Here is a 23,292-nt window from a genome sequence, read left to right as displayed (position 1 = left end):
CCCTGGTTTTCCCTTACCACCTTTGTTAAAGAGTTGCACCACATTAGCCAACCTCCAGTCTCCAAATTCCACCGAATTTGTTAGGCATGATCTCCCTGTGTCAAAGCTGTGCTGATTATCCCTGATCAAACGTTGCCTCTCTAAATGGAGATTAATTTTCTCCTTTCACTATTCTCTCCAATAATTTCCTTACGTCTCACGTTAGACTCACTGGTCTATCATTCCTGAGTCTATATCTACAACCCTCCTTTCCAAAGTGGAATCACATTAGCTGCTGTCTCGTCCTCCAACACCTTCCGAGGCCAGAGATAAAGTAACATGTGTGTCAGACTCTTGTAATGCCATCCCTTTTCTCCCACAACAGCCTGGGATACAACTCATTAGGACCTGTGTAAACCTCCAACACCTCTCTTATCTCAGATAAATCTGTTCAAGAACTTCACAGTCTATCTTCTCAAATACTGAACTTGCATTCTTCTTCCCCTGAGTAAAGACAGATGTGAAGTACTTGTATCTTCTATAAACTTTCTGTCATCCTCACCACTTGCCTTCCCTCCTAATTTTGTGTCATCCACAAACTTGGCTATATCACATTAACTTTCCTCATCCAAGACACTAAAGTATGCTGTAAATAATTGTGGCCTTAGCCATCAATCTCTGTGTCACTAGTTACAGGTTGCCATTCTGAAATGACCTCTCTGCATTCTATTAGTTATCCAATGCTAGGTACAGGCTCATATATTACTTCCAACACCTTGGACTCTTGTTTTATTGAGTTGCTTGACATGTAGCACCTCATCAAACGTCTTTTGGAAATCTAAATGTGTTACATCCACTGCCTGCCATTTGTCTATGCAGCTTGTTACCCCATCAAAAGATTCCAGTAAATTGTCAGGCATGATTTCCCCTTCATTCTATATGGATTGCTGTGCTGTGCTAAATGCTGTGCTGTTCTATTCCTTATCACAGGCTCCAACATTTTCCTGATAATAGATATTAAGCTAACTGATCTATTGTTTCCTGATTTTTTGCCTTTTTTTGTTTGAATAAAGGTGTTACATTGACAATTTTCCAATCTTCTGGAACTGTCCCAGAATCTAAGGAATTTTGCAAGTTTACTACCAGTGCATCCATTACCTCTGTGACTATTTTCTTTAATATCCAAGGATGCATCTCATCAGGGGAATATCGGCTTTAAGCCTCATTAGTTTCCATCGTGCTTTTCCCCTAGTGATAGCTATTCAGTTTGTTTTCTCTTCCACTTTTTCCCCTGGATTATTTAGTACTTTGAAATTCTATTAGTGAGGACTGATGCAAAATATTTTTTCAACCCTTCTGCCGAACTTTGGTTCCCCATTTATTGTTTCAACTAACTTGACCTTTGAAGGACCTATTTTCACTTTGGCCTTGTCTTCCTTGTTATATATTTAAAACTAACCTTGCTTCTGTATTACTATTACACGGAAGTTTATCTTCAAAGGATATTTTCCCCTTTTTTTATCTTTAGTTGGATCTTGAAACTTTCCCAATCCTCTGGCTTCCTGCCAATCTTTTCCACATTTTTTCCCTTCAATTTGATGCTATCCATCATAGCAACCTGGTAGAAAAGGCAAAGTCACATGGTGGCAGAGTGAGCTGGCAAAATGTATACAGGATTGGTTTAGTCATAGGAGACAGAGGATAGTGGTGGAGGGATGGCTTTTGGAATGCAGGGTTGTGATTAGTGGTGTTCCAAAGGGATCCGTGCTGTGACCTCTGTTGTTTGTGGACTATATAAATGATTTGGAGAAAACTGTGGCTGGTATAAATAGTAAGTTTACCGATGATACAAAGATCGGTAGAGTTGTGCATGGTCAGGAGGATTGTCAGAGGATACAGCAGGGCATAGATCAATTAGAGGCATGGGTAGAAAAATGGCAAGTCACATTTAATCTGGACAAATGTGAGGGTGATGCATTTTCAAAGGTCATGTACAGGTGAAATTATACGGGAAATGACAGAACACTTAGGAGTATTGATATAGAGTAGGATCTGGTATGGAGGTTCACAGATCACTGAAGTTGGCAGCACAGGTAGATAAGGTAATAAAAAAGGCCCATGGTGTGCTTGCTTTCATTGGAAGGGGCATTGAGCATGAGGATAGACAAGTTATGTTGCTCTTTTATCGAGCTTTCATTAGGCCACACTTGGAATATTGCGTGCGCTTCTGGTCATCACAATACCAGAAGGATGTAGATGCTTTGGAAAGGGTGCAGAAAAGGTTTACCAGGATGTTGCCTGGTGTGGTGGGTTTTAGCTATGAAGAAAGGTTGGATAGACTGGGTTTGTTTTCATTGGAATGCATGAGTTTGAGGGGGGAGACCTGACAGAAATTTAGACAATTATGAATCGCATGGATAGAGTAGAAAGTATGAAGCTTTTTTTTTCAGGGTGGAGGGATCAGTTACGAGGCTCAAGGTGCAGGGGTGGGGTTGTGTGGTTTAATAGAGATGTGTGAGGCAAGTTTTTCACACAAAGGGCGGTGAGTGCCTGGAGCACACTGCCAGTGGAAGTAGTGGAAGCAGACACAATAGCAGCATTCAAGAAGCACCTGGACTAATACATGAATAGGAAGAGAATAGAAGGAGATAGCACGAACTAAGGATGGTGGAGTCAGAGTCAATACAGTGTGGAGCTGGAGGAACATAGGAAGTCAGGTAGTATCAGAGGAGCAGGAAAGTTGACATTTTGGGTCAGGATCTTTCATCAGAATGAATGATGAAGGGTTTTGACCCAAAATGTTGACTTTCCTATTCATCTGACACTGCCTGACCTGCTGCGTTTTTTTAGTGCTATACTGTGCCAACAGGGATTAGAGGGATATGGATCCTGTAAGTGAAGACAGTTTTAGCATGGAAGGGCAAAATCTGTTAGCACAGACTTGGAGGGCTGAAGGGCTTGTTCCTGTGCTTTATTCCTAACTTCCCTGGTTAAACATGGTTGACTTATCTCCTTCCTAGAATCCTTTTTTCTCATTGGTTATGGTTTCCGTTATGAGCCATGAACTGTTCTTGTGCAGGTTACTTCATTTACAAGGTTTCCAGAAATTTTGTTGGTTAGTAAATTTAAAGTTTTGGAGACATTTAATTGTTCTTCCTTACCAGGCTGTTTCCTAGGGTGGTGGGACTGATGTCAGCGGAGATGTTGAATCAGTAACAATTATATTTGCTCAGTTCCAGAAGAATGAGCAGGATCTCATAGAAACCTGTAAAATTCTAACCATACCAGACAAGGTAGATGCAGAAAGGATGTTCCCAATGGTGGGGGAGCCCAGAACCAGGGATCACAGTCTAAGGAGACAGGGCAAACAATTTTGGATTGAGGTGAGGCAAACTTTCTGCACCCAGAGAGTGGTGTGCCTGTGCAAGTTCAGAACATTGTATGCTTTTGAGAAGGAGTTGGATGCAGCACTTGGAGCTAAAGGAATCAAAGAGTATGGGGGAGAAGCAAGAGCAGACTATTAAGTTGGAAGATCATCCAGGATCATAACACATGGCAGAGGAAGCTTGAAGTGCAGAATGGCCTATTCCTTCTCCTATTTTCTATTTTTCTATATTTTCTCACACTTCAGACATGCTGAGATATTTGCCATGAAGTGTGAATGGACTCCAATGAAACACTGAGCAAATTTCATATTCCGGCAAATATTGGTTACTCAGAGAAGGAGTTATTATGTTTAATTTCACATCGTACAAATCTTTGTGAGTGAAAGCAATCCGATGAACACTTGTAGTTATATTCACGGAAGAAGGTGGAGTTTGAGGAACAAAAAACAATGTGCCACAAAACATTTCAAGGCTGTAAGACAGAATGGGAGTTGAGCTATGCCCAGTTTTTGAAATTTAGCACCAGAAAATATTCTCCAGTTGCTGAGATTTGTATCAAGTTAACTTCCAAGCTTGAATCAGTGGAAATGCCATAATACTTGATGATTTAGGCCTAGAGTAGCAATACTAGGAGTTATCTGAAATTCTCTCATAAAATGTAGTGGATGGTAAAGCAACTTCGAGTGAATCTGTGAAGGAGCTTTCAATACTGAGAGTTTCAGCAGTGAGACTGTCCCTGAGATTAATGACAGTAATCTTCAGACAGAAACAAATCATTAAAAGTAAGGCTTGAGCTCACTTCTCCCATTCCCATCCATCTCAGTCACCCATTCCCGTTAATTTAAGACAAATTGATATATGATTTTCTGTGCCTGCCCCATTCCTGCTCTTCATCTCACTGCTTTGTAAATGGTTTCTATTATGTTGTGAATGCTTAATTGGTTCTGGACTGTGTGTCCTACGGTCATTTGTAGAACAGCATTGACGTTCATCTAAAGATGCAAAATTAACATAGATCCCTTGAAGGCAAAGACATGAAGAATTATAATGGAGAATAAGTTAATCACTGAAACAATAAGCCAATACTTTGCAGATGTTTTCTTGGTAGTAAGCACAAAAAAATGTTCTGAAAATAGTTGGGAATCAAATATCTCCGTGAATGGGGAACTTAAAACAAACTTATATTAGCAAAGGCTTAATACGAGAGAAAATGTTGAGATTAAAAACAATATGCATGACTGGTATAAGAGTATTAGTTCATTATAGAATTCCTACAGTGTAAAAGCAGGCCATTCAACCCTCCAAAGCACATCCCACTCAATCCCTCTAATTCCCATGGCTAATCCACCTAGTCTGCACATTGCTGGACACCATAGGCAATTCCGCACAGCTATTCCACCTAAACCACATACCTTTGGATTGTTGGAGGAAACCCACCATCACTGAATGTACAAAGTAGACACAGACATTTACCCACAGGTGGAATTGAACCTGGTATCCGAGCACTGTGAGGTAAGTAGGGCTGACACTGAGCCACTGTGCTGTCCCAATATTGCTTAAGGAAAACTTTCAGCCTTGCTCTCCAACCTCCGTGGAACTTATTATAATACACAATTAACTATCAAAAACAGATACTGTGCATTATGATAAGAATTATGCTTTCATAATCAAAGATTAATTTTACACGGAAAAGGAGAATTTCCTGTCCCTGATTGAACACTTTCATTGTTCTCCATATTTCACAGGAAATGTAGGAGAGGAAATATATTCTGTAATGTATGGGGCTTTGAACAGAGTGCACTAAAGCAAGAAAAATCTTCATTTCTTCCTAAAAATCTGTTTTATATTATTTTTAAAATTTAACATTTAATCAACATTACTGTTTAAATGCTAAATTCACGAGCAATCAACACAGTAAATGGAAAAGTCCTGGGGAAAATTGATGAACAGAGAGATCTGGGTGTTCAGTTCCATTGTTCCCTGAAGGTGACAACGCAGGTCAATAGAGTGATCAAGAAGGCATATGGCATGCTTTCCTTCATCGGACGGGGTATTGAGTACTAGAGTTGGCAGGTCATGTTGCAGTTGTATGGGACTTTGGTTCGGCCACATTTGGAATACTGCTATACAGATCTGGTCGCCACACTACTAAAAGGATGTGGATGCTTTGGAGAGGGTGCAGAGGAGAGTCACCAGGATGTTGCCTGGTATGGAGGGCACTAGCTATGAAGAGAGGTTGAATAGACTGGGATTATTTTCATTAGAAAGATGGAGATTGAGGAGGGGCCTGATTGAGGTCTACAAAATCATGAGAGGTATAGACAAGATGGATAGCAAGAAGCTTTTTACCGGAGTGGAGGACTCAATTACTAGGGGTCATGAGGCCAAAGTGAGAGGAGGAAAGTTTAGGGGAGATATGCATGGAAAGTTCTTTATGCAGAGGGTGGTGGGTGCCTGGAACGCGTTGCCATTGGAGGTGGTAGACGCAGACACCGTAGTGTCTTTTAAGATGTATCTGGACAGGCACATGGATGGGGAGGGAGCAAAGGGATACAGACCCTTAGAATATAGATGACAGGTTAGACAGAGGATCTCGATCGGTGCAGGCTTGGACGGCCGAAGGGCGTGTTCCTGTGCTGTAATTTTCTTTGTTCTTTGTTCTTAAATTTCATTCGAACATAAGGAGTAATATAGAACCTCATGACAAGAGAACAGTTTGAAGTTAATTGATAAAAAAACAACAGAACTGCGGATGCTATAAATCGGAAACCAAAATGGAAATTGCTGGAAAAGCTCAGCAGGTCTGGCAGCATCTGTGAAGAGAAAGCAGACTTAACGTTTCGGGTTCGTTGACCCTTCCTCAGAATTTTATTTGGTAGTTAGGTAATGAGCTTCAACTCTGCCTGGACTGGGCTGGCTCTTCTGTTTCAGGGGATACAAATAGAGACAACCCATCACAGCTTAGCACTGAGTATGATCAGAGCATTCGGAATTGGGTGAGTAAGCTAGTTAGGGTAAGACAGAAAGGAGGTGCCCCTTTGCTGTTTCTTTTTTCACCCTGTAGCAAGTTTTTTTTTCCCCTGCTACAGGGGACGAAAGTCACCGTTCATGAGTAACTGGTAAATGATTAAAGTCAATTCTAGTCTGAATGTTTAAAACAGTACAAAACCGATGGTTGGATCAATAAAATAATGATAAAGCAAAATAAATAATTGAATAAGATAACAAAGTGTGAGGCTGGATGAACACAGCAGGCCAAGCAGCATCTCAGAAGCACAAAAGCTGATGTTTCGGGCCTAGACCCTTCATCAGAGAGGGGGATGGGGTGAGGGAACTGGAATAAATAGGGAGAGGGTGGAGGCGGACCGAAGATGGATAGAGGAGAAGATAGGTGGAGAAGAGAGTATAGGTGGGGAGGTAGGGAGGGGATAGGTCAGTCCAGGGAGGACGGACAGGTCAAGGAGGCGGGATGAGGACAGTAGGTAGGAAATGGAGGAGCGGCTTGAGGTGGGAGGAAGGGATGGGTGAGAGGAAGAACAGGTTAGGGAGGCAGAGACAGGCTGGGCTGGTTTTGGGATGCAGTGAAGAGAGACCACTCTCTCCATGACGCCCTTGTCCGCTCCACACTCCCCTCCAACCCTACCACACCCGGCACCTTCCCCTGCAACTGCAGGAAGTGCTACACTTGCCCCCACACCTCCTCCCTCACCCCCAACCCAGGCCCCATGATGACTTTCCATATTAAGCAGATGTTCACCTGCACATCTGCCAATGTGGTACACTGCATCCACTGTACCCGTTGTGGCTTCCTCTACATTGAAGAAGCCAAGCGGAGGCTTGGAGACCGCTTTGCAGAACACCTCCGCTCAGCTTGCAATAAACAACTGCACCTCCCAGTCGCGAACCATTTTAATTCCCCCTCCCATTCCTTAGACGACATGTCTATCATGGGCCTCCTGCAGTGCCACAATGATGCCACCCGAAGGTTGCAGGAACAGCAACTCATATTCCGCTTGGGACCCCTGCAGCCCAATGGTACCAATGTGCACTTCACAAGCTTCAAAATCTCCCCTTCTCCCACTGCATCCCAAAACCAGCCCAGCTCGTCCCCTCCCCCCACTGCATCCCAAAACCAGCCCAGCTCATTCCCACCTCCCTAACCTGTTCTTCCTCTCAACTATCACCTCCTCCCACCTCAAGCCGCCATTTCCTACCTACTAATCTCATCCCGCCCCTTTGACCTGTCCGTCCTCCCCGGACTGACCTATCCCCTCCCTACCTCCCCACCTATACTCTCCTCTCCCCCTATCTTCTTTTCTCTCCATCTTTGGTCCGCCTCCCCCTCTCTCCCTATTTATTCTAGAACCCTGTCCCCATCCCCCTGTCTGATGAAGGGTCTAGGCCCGAAACGTCAGCTTTTGTGCTCCTGAGATGATGCTTGGCCTGCTGTGTTCATCCAGCTACATACTTTGTTATCTTGGATTCTCCAGCATCTGCAGTTCCCATTATCTCTAAATAATTGAATAAAATAGGTAAGTATTTAATTAAAGCACATTAAGGATAGCAGAACAAGTGATGCGTCAAGAGTACAGCATGTCGGAGCTTCTGGATGCCTGTGTGATCCAGGGCAAATGTGTCTGCAGTAAGTAATTATGGCTGAATGAGCTTCAATGCAGTTTCATTGAGATAAAGGTTGAACTGCTGACGCAGCAAGAGATGTCTGCACAATAAGCATAAAGAAGCCTTCCAGCAATTATGTAGGACTCTGCGAAGATTACATTTGCAAGACTGTGCACAGATTTGGCCCTGGATTTCCCTTCTGAGGGTGCAAACACAAGTCAGCACTGCTTCTCGCTGGCTAGTCTGATCCTGCGGGTCAGTTGGGGAATCATCAATTACTCAGTGGGATGTTTATCAGAGCCGCCCTTCACTTGTTGGAGTTGAAGGGAGGTTCACCATTCAATTAAATATGATGGGATGGCTCTTGAAGCTGGAAAGCACATGGGAGGCATTTCTGTTTGACAGGGGAAGCAGGCATGCACTACAAGATAAACAGGGGGGACTGAGGTGCCTGCTCTCCTGATGACCTGGTAATCCAGAACCAGGGGCCTCAGTCTAAGAGATATGGATTAGGCCATTAAGAAGTGAGATGTCGAGAAATTTCTTCACCCACAGAGTGGACAGCTGTGGAATTTTCTGCCGCACAAAAGAATTGAAGCCAAAACATTGCATATTTTCAAGAAAGTGTTAGATGTAATTCTTAGAGCTAAAGGGTTCAAAGGATAAGGGTATGAGGTAGAAACAGGGGACTGAGTTGAATGATAAGCCTTTGGCTTCAACCTGTTCTGCGGGACAAAATGCCACAGGCTTTCCACTCTCTGGGCGAAGAAATTTCTCATCATCTCACTCCTTATCCATCACCTTTAGATTGTGAGTCCAGTTTTAAGACTTCCAGGTCATCAGGATTATCCTTCCTATGTTTACCCTGTCTAGTCCTGTCAGAATTTTGTACATTTCCATGAGGTCCCTCCTCATTCTTCTGAACTCTAATGAAAAAAAACCATAACCAATTGGCCTCTCTTCATATTTCGGTCTTGCCAACCCAGAAACCAGTCTGATAAACCTTTGTTGCACTCCTTCCATATCCATAAGCCCTTCTTCAGATAAGGAGACTAAAACTGCACATGATACTCCAGCGTGATCTCATCAATGCCCTTTATAATTCAGGAAGACACCCCCTCTTTTGTATTCAAATCCTCTCACTGAAAGCCAACATGCCATTTGCCTTTTTCTCTGCTTTCCACACCCACATACAACCCAACACAGGTCATCATTGCTATATTGGCCTGTAAAGCAGTGCTGTCCCTGTTATTGCAATGCTGAAAAACTACACAGCTGATAAACACGTAAAATGTTTACTAGACAGAAATTGAACTGTATATCATGCTACATATTAGCGTCACCTTACAAACAGAACTTTGTTCATTAGCATATAGTTAATGCTAAATCATTTCCATCTTCCAAGTCAGGCTATACAGCTGAGGTAGAGTCTCAGCTCAGGCAAGTCATGCATTTAACAGCAGTCCACGAATTGCCATCATTACTTTTACAAGTAGCTGTTTGGATGATTTTTCCGAGCAGCAGTGCATAACTTGGACAGTTGGATGTCTGCGGTGCTCTGGTCAATTCCAGATTTTGACCACATTTCAGGTACAGTCCAAGTCAATATTGGGCAGCTGGAAGTTGAAGCAGTGTTTCAATGTGATGATTTGCATTTTATTCCCCTGTGGTTACAGTGAGGGTAGGTGTTGATAAAACAATAGACCATTTCTCTGGAAATGGAACCTAGATAGATTCTTGATCAGGAAGGGAATCGAGGATTATGGGGAAAAGGCAGGAAAGTAGGCCTGAGGTATGTTAGATCAACCATGATCTTGTCGAATGGTGAAGAAGGCTCAAGGGGCCAAATGGCCTACTCCTGTTTCAATTTCTATGGTCTTATGGCCTCAGTTATGAGTTTATTCACTTGCAAAACAACACTTCATCTGTGAACAAGATTTAGACTTTGAGTTAAGGTTTATGACAGGCCTAATGCATTGTTATGATGAGAGTTTTAAGAATTCTATTGAATTTTTTAATCGTACAGAGGTTTAATTTTCTTAACTGGGTGTGCAATGACCATTCGACGCAACCTGGCACGTAGCTCAGGGGAGGGTGGCGTTGTGGCTCTGTGATTAGCACTGCTGTCTCACAGCACCAGGGACCTGGGAGTTCAATCCCAGGCTCAGGCAATTGTTTGTGTGAGGTTTGCACATTTTCACTGTGTGGGTTTCTTCCCACAGTCCAAAGAGGTACAGGTTATGTGGATTGGCCATGCTAAATTGCCCTTAGTGTTCAGGAATGTGTAGGTTAGGTGGATTTGCTGTGGGGGTGGGGGGAGGGTAGATCTGAGTCAGATGCTCTTCAGACAGTTGATGTGGACTTCCTGGGCTGAATGGCCTGTTTCTACAATGTAGGGATTCTATTCTAACTTTTAAAGGTGGTTTTGCTGAAAGTCTCAGGATTTTCTCAATTGTTGTCTTGATAATGCAATTAAATATTAAACTCCAAACCTGTTGAGATTTTTGCCTAGTCCTCTGAAAACGCCTGTAAAGATTAAAAATTATGCCATTTTCTCTTGGTACCTGCCTTCACTCATATACCCTGACTTCTTAAAACCTCTCTACCTCTCTTACTCCCATTTCTTCATCTCTCTGTATTCTACTCTTTCTTTTCACTTTCTTCTTTCTTCTTATCTCTTAGGGATGAAGAGTTATATTTATGTCACTCACGATTCAGAGTAGTTAAAAATATTCCCTAACGCTGAAACTATCCTTTTAGTACCATTATTGCCTCACCTGATCTTTCTTCAGTCCTAATGTCATAACTCTACATTTTTTTTTACATTACTTTCTCTGCACTCCCTGTCAGCTTCTGTCGCTGTCATTCATTTAATTCGCTTTCACTTCTATTGACAGATCATACCGCTACATCTCCCAACCTCCATCCAACATCTCTAGTGCCTCACTCTCTTCTGGTCTTAGGAAACTGATGAAATAATTTCAAGTGAAAATATTGTATGACTCCAGGCCATTATGTAATGGAAGTGGGCAGGAATGAAATCTAAAATGAAGCAGCTGTTGCTTCAACATTTCTGAAATATGTGCTGCTTGACAGCAAAATCAATGGTGTATGCTGAAGCCTGAGGAAATTTACATTCCATGAGTGGATCCAATTCTGATGTTAGTCTTTAATAAAGAGAGTGACTTCTTGAACCTTTCCCATTTTGTCCTGAAGGGAAGGGGTATATCACAGCAGATTTTCGCTGGGTCCACAATGCAACCTGTATGCAATTGCATAGAAAGGATGGCAGTTCTTTCATTCCACAGAGACTGACAATATTTATACCTTTTGAATTCTCTTACAAGCTCGAAGGAGCTGGCTTATGATTACCTCATCCGACCCCCTGAGAACTCTGTTAATAATTCACTATGTGCAGGGTTTGATTTATTCTGGTTTGGATTTTGATTGATAACTCGAGGTAGGAAATACGTAGCAATGCAAAGGGAAGCAATCCTCATTTACACATTAAAAGCCGCACTGTTTGTAAATCTACCTTTTGAACGTCCTATCATTGACTGTGGGATGCACTAGTACTTGACATGTGCGATAGATGAAATAAATCAAAGTCTTTGCTGCACAATCTTTACAATGTTTGTCTCCTACTTCAAAGCAGTAAGGAATCAGACCAGATATTTCCTTGAAAAGCTGTTGCAGATAGAACCCAGTGTAATAGTTGTGCCTTAAGACAAATCTTTGGTTTTCAGGGATTATGCTAAAATGCTAAGAATACTTCTCAACTGTGTGAAAATGGTAATTCAGGGAATTTCATTACCAGAAAAATTATTACAATGTGCCTATCATTTACATACAGGTCAAGACTCTCTGTTTTGAAATTTCACTGAAGGTGATGTCAATAGCGTGAACCCAATGAGAATGTATATCAGGGACAAAATGGGAATGTCAGACCAGGTTTGTGCATCAGTTTGCATTTTAACAGTTTAAATTGAGAACTGGTGTAAACTTTGAAGTGGATAGTTCGACCTCTTGAGTCTGTTTCATCTCACAGTTGGATCCTAGTTGAGAGGGTCAGGAGTCACATGATGCCAGGCTATAGTCCCACAAGTTCATTTTGAAATCCCAAGTCTTTGGAGCACTGCCCCTTCATCAGGTGAAGTCACTTGAAGAAGGAGCAGTGTTATGAAAGCTTGTGATTGTCCCTGTCCAGCCCAGTCCAATACCAGCACGTCCACATCCCAGTTGAGAGGAAGCGGAACCAGTTACAACTTCCCAAGAAACACTGAAGCAAACTTGTCTGCAGCTAACAATCACCATCCGCTCGGCTTCACTGTCACGAAGTATTTGAAATCTTTACTCATTGCCTAATTATTATCATAAGGGGATTGTTGTGTTCTTGCACAGATTTTAGACTAGAGACCTTTGGGCAGTTAGATGATCTCACATTATGTGACATTTCAGTATGAGGCACCTACTTCACCAACAGTATGCAGTACTATTGCCATGAACGTAAGGGCAAGTAACAAGACTTGGTTGCTCAGCCCTTTCAGCCTGCTCTGCCATTTAATAACAACATGGATGATATGATTGTAACGTTAACTCTACATTTCTGCTCATCTGCACAAACCCAATATTTTCTCATCTACTCGGCCATCAAAAATCTATCTTTCACCGCCTTTGTCTTTTTTCTCTGGGAACTCTTACAGTCAGTTCCACTTGCACTTCCTCCACTGTGTCTACTGCACAAAAATTGCCATTTTCTGCCTCCAAAGAAGAGTGATAATGGACTTGAAATATTGACTCTGGTTCTGTCTCCACAGATGCTGCCAGGCCTCCTGAGTTTCCCCAGCAATTTCTGCCTTTACTCCACTGCAACGCATCCCCAGCCAGCCTGGCCCAACGTTGCTGCCCAGGGCATTGTAGTCTCAGGTATATGTAGGAATGCCCATATGCCCAGTGAAGGAAGAAGGTCAATGAGCTTCTCCATTTGGCCAGAGTTAATACTACATCTTCTTTCTGCTACCTCACACTCACTGCTTCTGTGCCATCTATTTCTGTCTCATTCAATCCCTTCCGTTCTTTTGTTCTGAAAGGCCACAGCCCACATTGGGGCAGAAAGAGGTGAGACAGGCCATGACCTGCCTGAGATTTGTCTCCTCCCATCCTACGAGGAGAGGAGACTGACCCTCACAGCCCTGAATGACCAACTGACCAAACCCCTGGATTGATATCAGAGGCTGCCCTTGATATCCAATGTTAGCCCCCTAACTGAAGGCCGTCTTTGCTTGACTTAGAGTCATAGAGATATACAGTAAGGAAATAGACCTTTCCGTCCAACTTGTCCAAGCCAACGAGATATCCTAAATAAATCTAGTCTCATTTGCCAGCATTTGGCCCATATCCCTCTAAACCCTTCCTAATTATATGCCTAGTTGAATCGACTTGAGGACCTGTTGACAATCAAAAGAAGCCTCTTGGCTTTGTGTCAGTGCTAAATGGCAAGACAAAACAGAAATAATTTGAGATAGGTATCTCTGACTTAGAGCGGGGTGAAGGGAGAGAATGCGTGTTGGCCAAGCACAAGCAAGGCAAGGTATGTGAGGCCCATTTCTGAAGAAGGGTCCTGGCCTGAAACATTGTCTTTCCTGCTCCTCTGATGCTGCCTGGCCTGCTGTGTTCCTCAAGCTCCACACTGAGTTACCTCTGACTCCAGCATCTGCAGTTCTTGCTATCTCAAGGCAAGTGAAAGTAAGGCAGGGAAGCTGTCAGCTTTGAGGTGAGTGCTAAGACAGCAAGTAGGCAACCCTGTAATGCAACCTGGTCCAATACAGGAACTGGGGCTTGACGATGCAGATGTATCCTATAAGCGGATCAGGGAGGTGCTGTGAGGGTCCTAAGAGGATGGCACGTGTTAGATGCCAAAGTCCGTGCATGTGGGGTGAATGTGACTAGTGGTTTGGCATGTGTACAGAGATGTCATTGCCCGGATTCCCAAATGGAGGCCCAGAAGAGCCTGCTCCAAATTTCCCATGGGGATTGTTGATGTCCAGTTTCCTCCCAGTGGAGGTAGGATAGGAAGCTTCATATGAATGAGACAGGGTTTGCTGCGAATGAGGCCGACAATGAATGTTAATTCCTATTAATTGGCATCTCACTGTCTCCATTGGAGAAGGCCGACTTGATGGCTAGGATTCAGTTTGGAAATGCAATGAGTTGCTTCGACCATCAGAAAAGGCACCTGTCCATTTTGCACGGAATGATCCCACATTTCCAGCCATGGCTTGTGTCATTCAGGCCTCAATAAAATTCCTCTCTATTTGTAAATCTGCGATATTATGACAGTGAGCACAGTTAATGCTGTTAACAAACTTCAAGATATTAGTTTCCATGGTATATGTTACGTGGTCTGACATATTAGAACATAGAATGAACATAGAACAGTTCAGCACAGGAACAGGTCCTTTCATCCTGCATATCTGTGCTGACCACAATGCCATTCTAACTAAACCCAACAACCTACACATGGTTCATATCCTTCTATTCCAAGTCTGTTCATGTGTCTGTCTAAACAACTCTTAAAACATTGCTGTTCTACTTGTTTCTACCACTCCCTTGGCAGCGCATTCCAGGCACCTATCACTGTGCAAAAATGGCTCGCTTCACACATCTCCTTTCAACTTTCTAAAAACCAAAAGAACTGTGGATGGTGTAAATCAGGTACAAAAACAGAAGTTGTTGGAAAAGCTCAGCAGGTCGAGCAGCATCTTTGAAGGAAAAATGTCAGAGTTAATGTTTCGGGACCAGTGATCTTTCCCCAGAGCTAGTTGAGTTCCTCAGTTCTGAGGAAGGGTTACCAGGCCTGAAACGTTAACTCTGATATTTTCTTCATGGCTGCTGCTGGACCTGTTCAGCTTTTCTAGCTACTTCTGTTTTTGTTCCTTTAAACATCCCCCCTCATCTTAAACCATGCCCCTCATAAATTTATATACTTCTATCAGGTTGCCTGTTATTCTCTGACAGACTGGTGAAAACAATCCAAGCTTGTCCAACCTCTCCTTCTACCTAATACATTCTAACCCAGGCAACATCCTGGTATATTTCTTTTGCAACCCCTCCAAACCCTGCACATACTTCCTCCAGGGTGACGAGGCAATGGCCTAGTGATATTATCACTAGCCTATGAATCCAGAAACTCAGCTAATGTTCTGGGGACCTGGGTTCAAAGCCCATCATGGCAGATGGTGGAATTTGAATTTAATTAAGAGTTTAGTGGTGACAACAATGAATTGACTGTTGGGAAAACTTATCTGGTTCATTAATATCCTTGATTTAAGGAGATCAATTATCCTCACATAGTCTGTCTTACATGTGACTCCAGACCCAAAGCAATGTGGTTAACTCTTAACTGCCCTCTAGGCAGTTAGAAATGGTCAAAAAATGCTAACCTAGCCAGAGATGCCCATATCTCATGAATAAATTAGAAATGCAGTCAGAACTGCACACAGTATTCCAAATGTTGCCTACTGAATTTTTACCCAGCTGCAACATAACTTGTCTACTTTTATACTCAATGACTGATGAAGGCAAACCAGCTGTAAATGTTCTTTAACACCTTATCGACTTCTGTTGCCACTTTCAGAGAGCTATAGACTTGCACCTAAGATCCCTCTGGAAATGAATGCTTTAAGCATCTTGCCATTTACTGTACACTTTCCTCTTGCATTTGAGCTCCCTTTAGGAAAGCTGTCCTTAGGGAGGCTTTCGGATCATTTCATACTGACAGACTGTTTGAACCAAGGAAGACCTCACATTCTTAGCCTTCAGCTGAAAATATTTATCCACCTATCCACTGTGATGTATTTTTCTTCACTGAAACAACTCAGGTCAGCTTTCCTATCCTATGATGATCATGCCCAGAACTAGTAAACACAGGGTGGCATGCTCACCAGGGGCTACAATGAAACAAAATCACTTTAGAAGCTCATTGACCAGCTACTGGCTGTTCAGAGAATGCATGTTAAGGAGGCAGGCTGATCAGGGTTAAGAACTCAAAGTTTCAGAAGCCATCACTAAAATCAAGCACACTAATTGAACTCTAACTGATAGTTATTGACAATCAACTGGTACATCTATGGCAATGACTCTATTATTCAGCCACTTGCCAACCAATCAGCACTGTCTTTTCACACAGTATAAATGTTGGTTTTTGTCCCTTTAAATTAATATTCACTTTGTGAGTTGTCCTAATGAAAACCTTTGATGAAAAGTGTACTTTTTTTTTCCAGCAACACTGTTTCCCTTTTCTTCAGCTGCAATAAGAAATGCACATAGCAAGGTGTTGAGTAATGAGGCTATAATTATAAACTGGTGCAAAGCTCAGGTCCACGAAATCTGTTAACATTTGAGTTAGCATCGGCAGGAGGAAATGACCGGAGCTATCAAATTGTTGTTAAAAACTCAAATGGTTCAATGAAAGTAATGTGTGAACAGTGGGCATTAAATAATACCTCTGTCATCCCAAAACCCAAGAACTTTTGTTTCAAAAAGCAGCTGTAGAATTGTGATTTTTCATCAATAATAGACAATATTTTTATGGAATAGTGGGCATTTTCATGGAATGCCTGTGAAAGGGAATCTTGTCGAATAAATGATATGTGTGTTAAGTCATTTCCATTTGTAAGATTGGAATTGCAAATGAATTTACAATTGAAGGCTGAGATCCGTCAGATGATGGTGAAGATTCTGAAATCTCATTGTAAAGATGACATTTGATTTGCTCAAGCAGCAATAATTAATGCCTTTGATTAGGTGAATTTTCTTTACTCAGCTAAGTTCTTCACAATCATTTGCTAAGTGTACCACTTATGTAGAACTGAAGCATCCTGACAGTTTGCAGTACCTAACAGTAATTGAAAACACTTCACCTATCACATTCTTGCAGTCTAATGACGAGAGCTGAAAAATGTCAGAGTAAGAGCAGATGAAGGAGTCAATGTGAAGTAATCACTGCTTTCATTGCAACAAAAACAAAGTTGCTGTAAAAGCCCAGCAGGTCTGGCAGCACCTGTGAAGGACAAAACAGAGGTTAACGTTTCGGGCCCAGTGACTGTTCCTCAGAACTGCTTTCATTGCATTGAGGATTGGATCAAAGGACTGATGTTCTTTTTAATTCAGGGAAAGGTAAGGACTTGTATCAGGAGGTATCCCTTCAATGGAATGGGTTTCTGCGCAGACTAATGGAGGCTAAAATCCACACAAATGTGTGAGGGGAAATTAGATGGATCAGTGAAGGAATGTGGGATTTGCAGTGGTTAGGTGATTTAAGATGGACAGATGGGCTTTCTCATTGTCGTCGTAAAAACAGCGTAGACTAGTTCATCTAAACGGCCTGTTTTCATGCTGTATACACAATGTACTTCTTTGTACCCTATACCTCAAAAGCCAGCTGTCTCCATCTGTCTGCCTTTGTACTATATCAATCCCATCACTGAAGACTTTGCATCCAATGCACCTACAATGCATGCCTATTTGGCTTTAGAATGATTTCAGATTTAGAAATACATTGCTGTCTCCAATGTGCCAGCTCATCCTTTGGTTGACTGAGGAAAAACAATTTTAAAGGCTAGGACCAAAAACCTGAGATGGTTTACCCAGCAACAGTGATTAGTATGCTCTTAAAAATTTGAAAGACTTGAGCAGATTACAATAGGCCACTCAACACATTGGAAGAATACCGGCAACACTATCTCATTAAATCCGTTCATGTCCGTTGGCATAACGAGTGGTCCAATGTCAGTATGTTTCCAGTCCCTTTGGACCCACATAAAATCTGATCCTTTTCTGTTCTCCAACTGGTTCTTTTTCTGGATCCTTTGGTAAAAAATTAATCAAAATGGGAGTTTAGGGGGCAGAAGGAGAGATTTTCCTCTTGGCACAGTGACAAAAAAAATTACTTTGTACGCTCTCCATAAACATTTATGATTGTTGCATAAACAGCACAGAGAAAAATGTCCTCCTACCCCACTCCTGTGCTACTTTTGAATTTCTATGGTGGATAAATATTCCATCTGTCAGAACCTAACAACAACCAAAAATTTAATTTAACACTGAATCATGTAATGTTTATTTATTGTACAGAGTTTTGGGAAACAAAACTGAAAACCATCCATTCAACTCGGCCACTCAACCAAGTGCTTCTAGTACTCTGGTGCTAATGGCCATTTCAGCACATATTGAGATGTGTAAAATCCAAAGCTATCAACTTTCTTTCTGTATGGCACTGCTTAATTACTCCGATACCTTTATCTTCTCGGGCAGTCTCAGGAATGACTGCAACTTCTTTAATGCATACAGTTTCTCTGGGTGACATAGGCACCAAATTTCTACTCTAAACTGCAGCATAGAGCTGTACAGCAGAGGAATGGACATTCTGGCTAAGCTTTCAGATGATACAAAGATAGATGGAGGGACAGGTAGTATTGAGGATATGGGGAGGCTGCAGAAGGATTTGGACAGGTTACAAGAGTGGGCAAAGAAGTGACAGATAGAGTACAACATGGGAAAGTGTGAGGTCATGCACTTTGGTAAGAAGAATAAAAGCATGGAATATTTTCTAAATGGGGAGAAAATTGAGAAATCTGAAGTGCAAAGAGATTTGGGAGTCCTAGTCGAAGATTCTCTGAAGGTTAACTTGCAGGTTGAGTAAGTAGTTAGGAAGGTAAATATAATGTTGGCATTTATTTCAAAAGGACTAGAATACAAACGTACTTCTGAATCTTTATAAGGCTCTGGTCAATCTATATTTTGAATACTGTGAGCAATTTTGCGCTCCATATCTCAGGAAGGATGTACTGGCCCTGGAGCAAGTCCAGAGGAGGTTCTCAAGAATGATCCCAGGAATGAAAGGCCTAACATACAAACAATGTTTGCGAACTCTGGGTATATATTCAATTGAGTTAAGAAGGGTGAGGGGGCATATAATTGAAACTTACAGAATGCTGAAAGGCCTGGACAGAGTGGATGTTGGAAAGGTGGGGGCAGCATGGTGGCTCAATGGTTAGCATTGCTGTCTCACAGTGCCAGAGACCCAGGTTCAATTCCACCCACATGAGTCTGTCTTTGGGGAGTTTGCACATTCTCTCTGTGTTTGTGTGGGGTTCTGCTGCATGCTCTGGTTTCCTCCCACAGTCCAAAGATGTGTAGGTTAGGTGGGTTAGTCTTGCTAAATTGCCCATAGTGTCCAGGGCTATGTAAATTACCTGGATTAGACATGAGAAATGCAGGGTTACAGGGAAAGGGTAGGGGGAATGGGTCTGGGTGAAATGTTCATCACAGGGGTGGTGTGGAATTGTTGAGCTGAATGGCCTGTTTCCACACTGTGGGGATTCTATGTTTTCATTAGGGAGAGACAAGGGCACAGCCTTAGAAAAAAGGAAATACTCATTAGAATGGAGACGAGAAGAAACTTCTTCAGCCAGAGAATAGTGAATCTATGGAATTCATTGCTATAAAATGCTGTGGAGCCCAGGTCATTGAGTATATTTAAGACAGAGATAGATAGGTTGGTGATTTTTAAGGGGATTACAGGTTACAGGGAGAAGTGGGGAGAATGGTGTTGAGAAACTTATCAGCCATGATTGAATGGTGGAACAGACTAGCTGGGCCAAATGGCATTATTTCTGCTCCTATGTCTCTTGGCCCTTCAGGCCATGATGCATCATAGCAAGGGACTCTTAAAATGCAGAAGAAATACTTTAGGGATATTGTCAAAGCATTTTGATGGAATCCAATTCGTAAGAATTCCTGGTCCTCAATTGCTCATCAAAGGGGAAGCTCCCTTCTTTAAGGCATCAAGCACTTTGAATGATTGTCACATGGAGGCAGCATAAGGGACGCACAACCCCACTTCCTCAGACAAATCGTCTACTTGTTTGTTCAGACATGACTTGCCCACATGTATTGAAATCTGTTGACCACATCTTTGGACCCATTCTCTGTTGAGCCAGACTGCAGAATGCATCCTGGGACTGCCAAAGAGGACAGAGGTAATTGAGTAATGAAATAGTGATCTGAGGAAAGGTAAAAGAAAACTCTCAAGTTGGACACAGCCCAGTTTACAGTCACTTATGGATAAAAGAGGGAGCAGAGTTGAATGGACGATTTTCAATACTGCTCCCTAAAAATGTGTATAGTAAATAAATATTATGCAATTTTGACATTGAGTTGTTGAAAAATTCTGACAGATGAAACATTGAACCACCATAGAACTTCAGAAGTAGCCCAGGAGTGTGGTAGGAGGGCATTTTCTCTGTTTTGTTTAGAAGTCAGTGATAAATGTTTATAAAGTGTGCACAAAATAGTCTTTTTTGACAATATACCAACAAGAAAATCTTTCCCTCTGGCTCCTGGCCTCCCACTTTGATTAATTTCTTTACCAACGGATTCAGAAAAATAACTAGTAGGAGAACTTAAGTGGATTAGATTATGTGGGTCAAAAGGGACTGAAATGATGAAATGCTTTCGAGGCCATGATGGCTTCAGTGCCAAGAATTAAACTTAGAGTCTGAGGATTCAGTGCTAAACCCTGAGAACGAAGAAGAAATTAGTTTAAGGACATGAAAAAATGAGTTGCAGTGGGAGGAAATAACTGAATAGAGTGCCTCATCATTCTGTGATAGGATTGCTACCATTTCTAACTTTGGTATTTTCGAGAACCTCCGTGCATAATTGTTGATTTGAGGGATCTCGGGTTTCTCCACTGACATGCAGGTGCGTAACTATATGATTCCTGTGAATTTTTCAGAAGTAAATTAGTTTCCAGCTGTCGCAATGACCAGGGCTGCTTTGATTTTGTAGATGCCTTCCTTTTGACTATTGAAGACCTGGGCATCAATATCTCTTGTCTCTAACACCGAGGACAGCAGCATTGATTAACCCCTTGAGCTGGAAATAGATTGCACGCACAAACGTCTCCCACAACGCCAATTATGAAGGCAGCCGGGATCTCATTCCATTCATAGAGACAGTATTGGAAGTGTTGCTTTTTTTCTCATGAGCCCTGAAGGTTTGAGTGTTTTAGAAACAAAAAGAGGGAAACAATGTGGGGCTCTGAGCTGAGTAAAACCAAACGATCAATGGTCATGCCATGATTTAATGGCTAAAAGAAAACCCTTACAAGGGATCAGTAGAATTGAGAATTTTCAGGAACCCTGTTGAATCAGATTCCATGAATTAAGGATTCATTATGTTTGAGGTTATTCATTTTGGTTGTTACAGCAGCCTGGCTAATTTGACTAAAGGCCCTGATGCAAAATGCTTTGGTACAGCGAATACATTTCAGATGAAATTATTTTGGCTTTTGCTTAATATTCCTGAGTGAAAATTGTGGCAGGACTGTAAATAACACAGTATTTAATTTGTGCTAACTCTTCGTATTTAAAATAAAATCAATCACTTGACTCAATTCCTGAAGTAAACAAATCACAGTCTGTCTATAGAAGTGTGTAATCATTCAGTATTATTGAAATAGTTAATGTAATATAGCCTCCTGCAGGAGATATTTGGCTCAGCAATTTCCCCTGCATGTGCACCACAAGAAAGAAACATGTATGTCTATATAGCACCTTTCAGAACCTCTGAACCTGCCAGAGGCCCCTGCAATTAGGTTATTTTGAAGTATTGTCAACTGTTGTAATGAGGTAAAGAAAGCACCAAATTTTGTGTACAGCATGTTCCCACTAACAGTTTTCAGTGACATCAAAGAAAAATGGTGCAAATGCTGGAAAACTAAAATAAAATCAGAAAATGCAAGAAATTGTCAACAAGGCAGACAACATTTGCAGAGAGAAACAGAATTAATATTTCAATTCATAGCGTCCTTTCATGATAGGTCACGATGATTCAAATAACTATCAGTTTCTCTTCACTGATGTGGTTCGATTTGTTGGGTTATTTCCAGCATTTTCTGGTTTTATTTGTGTTTCTATTCATGGCTGTTTGAGGGATAAACCTTGGCCAGCACACAGAAGTTTTTCACCTTTACAATATGGCAACTTTTACAGTCAGCTGAGAATCAACAAGACCTCAGTTTAAGAGCCCATCCAAAATGTTGACAATTCCAAGAATGTAGCACACCCTCAGTACAGAACTTGAGTATCAGCCAGGAACATGCACTTAAACCCTTGGATGGGAACTTGAAATTATCTTCATAACTAAAATGACTCATCCTTGGAACCATTCCTGTAAACCTCTTCTCAGACCCTCCAAATCCTTTAGATTCTCCCAAGAGTGTAGCACCCATAACTGGATGCAGTACTCCAGCTGAGGCTAAGCTTGTGTCTTAGATCAGTTCAACATATTATTTACTATTTTACTCTTAGCCCTTGTTAATAGAGCCACAACTTCTGACTCAGTGATGAGAGTGTTACAAAGCCACATGGACGTCGTCTATATTCTAATCCACACTACTGCTCACTCCCCTATTCAAGCATCTAATTCCTGTCTGAAAAATTTATGGATGGCCAAATTTATTACAATCAAGTGGATGCCTGAACAGGAATGCCTGAAGATCATTGTAAATTGACGAAGGAAGTCAGTTTGGGGCTGAGAGGAGTGGCATGATGCAAAGGTGATTGAAGGAGAAGTGAAACAGGAGAATCAGTTGATAGCAGCCTACAATAGTACTGTGTTGTTTAAAGATCTTATCAGTCCTATACAAAAGTTGATCATGAAGAATATATTTGAATTTCAGAGATAACAAGGTGTACAGCTGGATGAACACAGCAGGCCTAGCAACATCAGAGGAGCAGGAGGGCTGACATTTCTGGCTTAAGCCTTCTTCAGAAAAAGAAGGCATAGGCCCAAAACATCAGTCTTCCTGATCCTCTGATGCTGCTTGGCTGGCTGTGTTCATCAGCTCTACACCTTGTTATCTCAGATTCTCCAGCATCTGCAGTTCCTACTATCTCTGAAACATGTTTGAATTTCAGGTGATCTCCAGCAGGGCTTCCTTTTTCTTCTCTCAATAAGGTAAATTTAGCAATGGACCCACACCAAGTTCCCCAGACTAAATTTATAGAATCCATTTTATGGCCTTAAAAGGAGTGAATAATGTTGAATCCTTAACCCATTGACTCCTCTTCAACTGAATTTTGTTTGTGAAAATGTTTAATTCTAGTGATTCTTTGTAAGAGTTTTTGTTCTAACTTCTTCATGAATCCATTTACAATGACCTTAATTTCTTGTCCTTTTATTCTCTTATATCTGACCATTTTAGTAGAAACTCACTATTAATCGAGAGAAATGATGTGAT

The sequence above is a fragment of the Stegostoma tigrinum genome, chromosome 9 (assembly GCF_030684315.1).
Source record: "Stegostoma tigrinum isolate sSteTig4 chromosome 9, sSteTig4.hap1, whole genome shotgun sequence".
Taxonomy (NCBI): Eukaryota; Metazoa; Chordata; class Chondrichthyes; order Orectolobiformes; family Stegostomatidae; genus Stegostoma; species Stegostoma tigrinum.
This window is presented reverse-complemented; position numbering follows the sequence as displayed.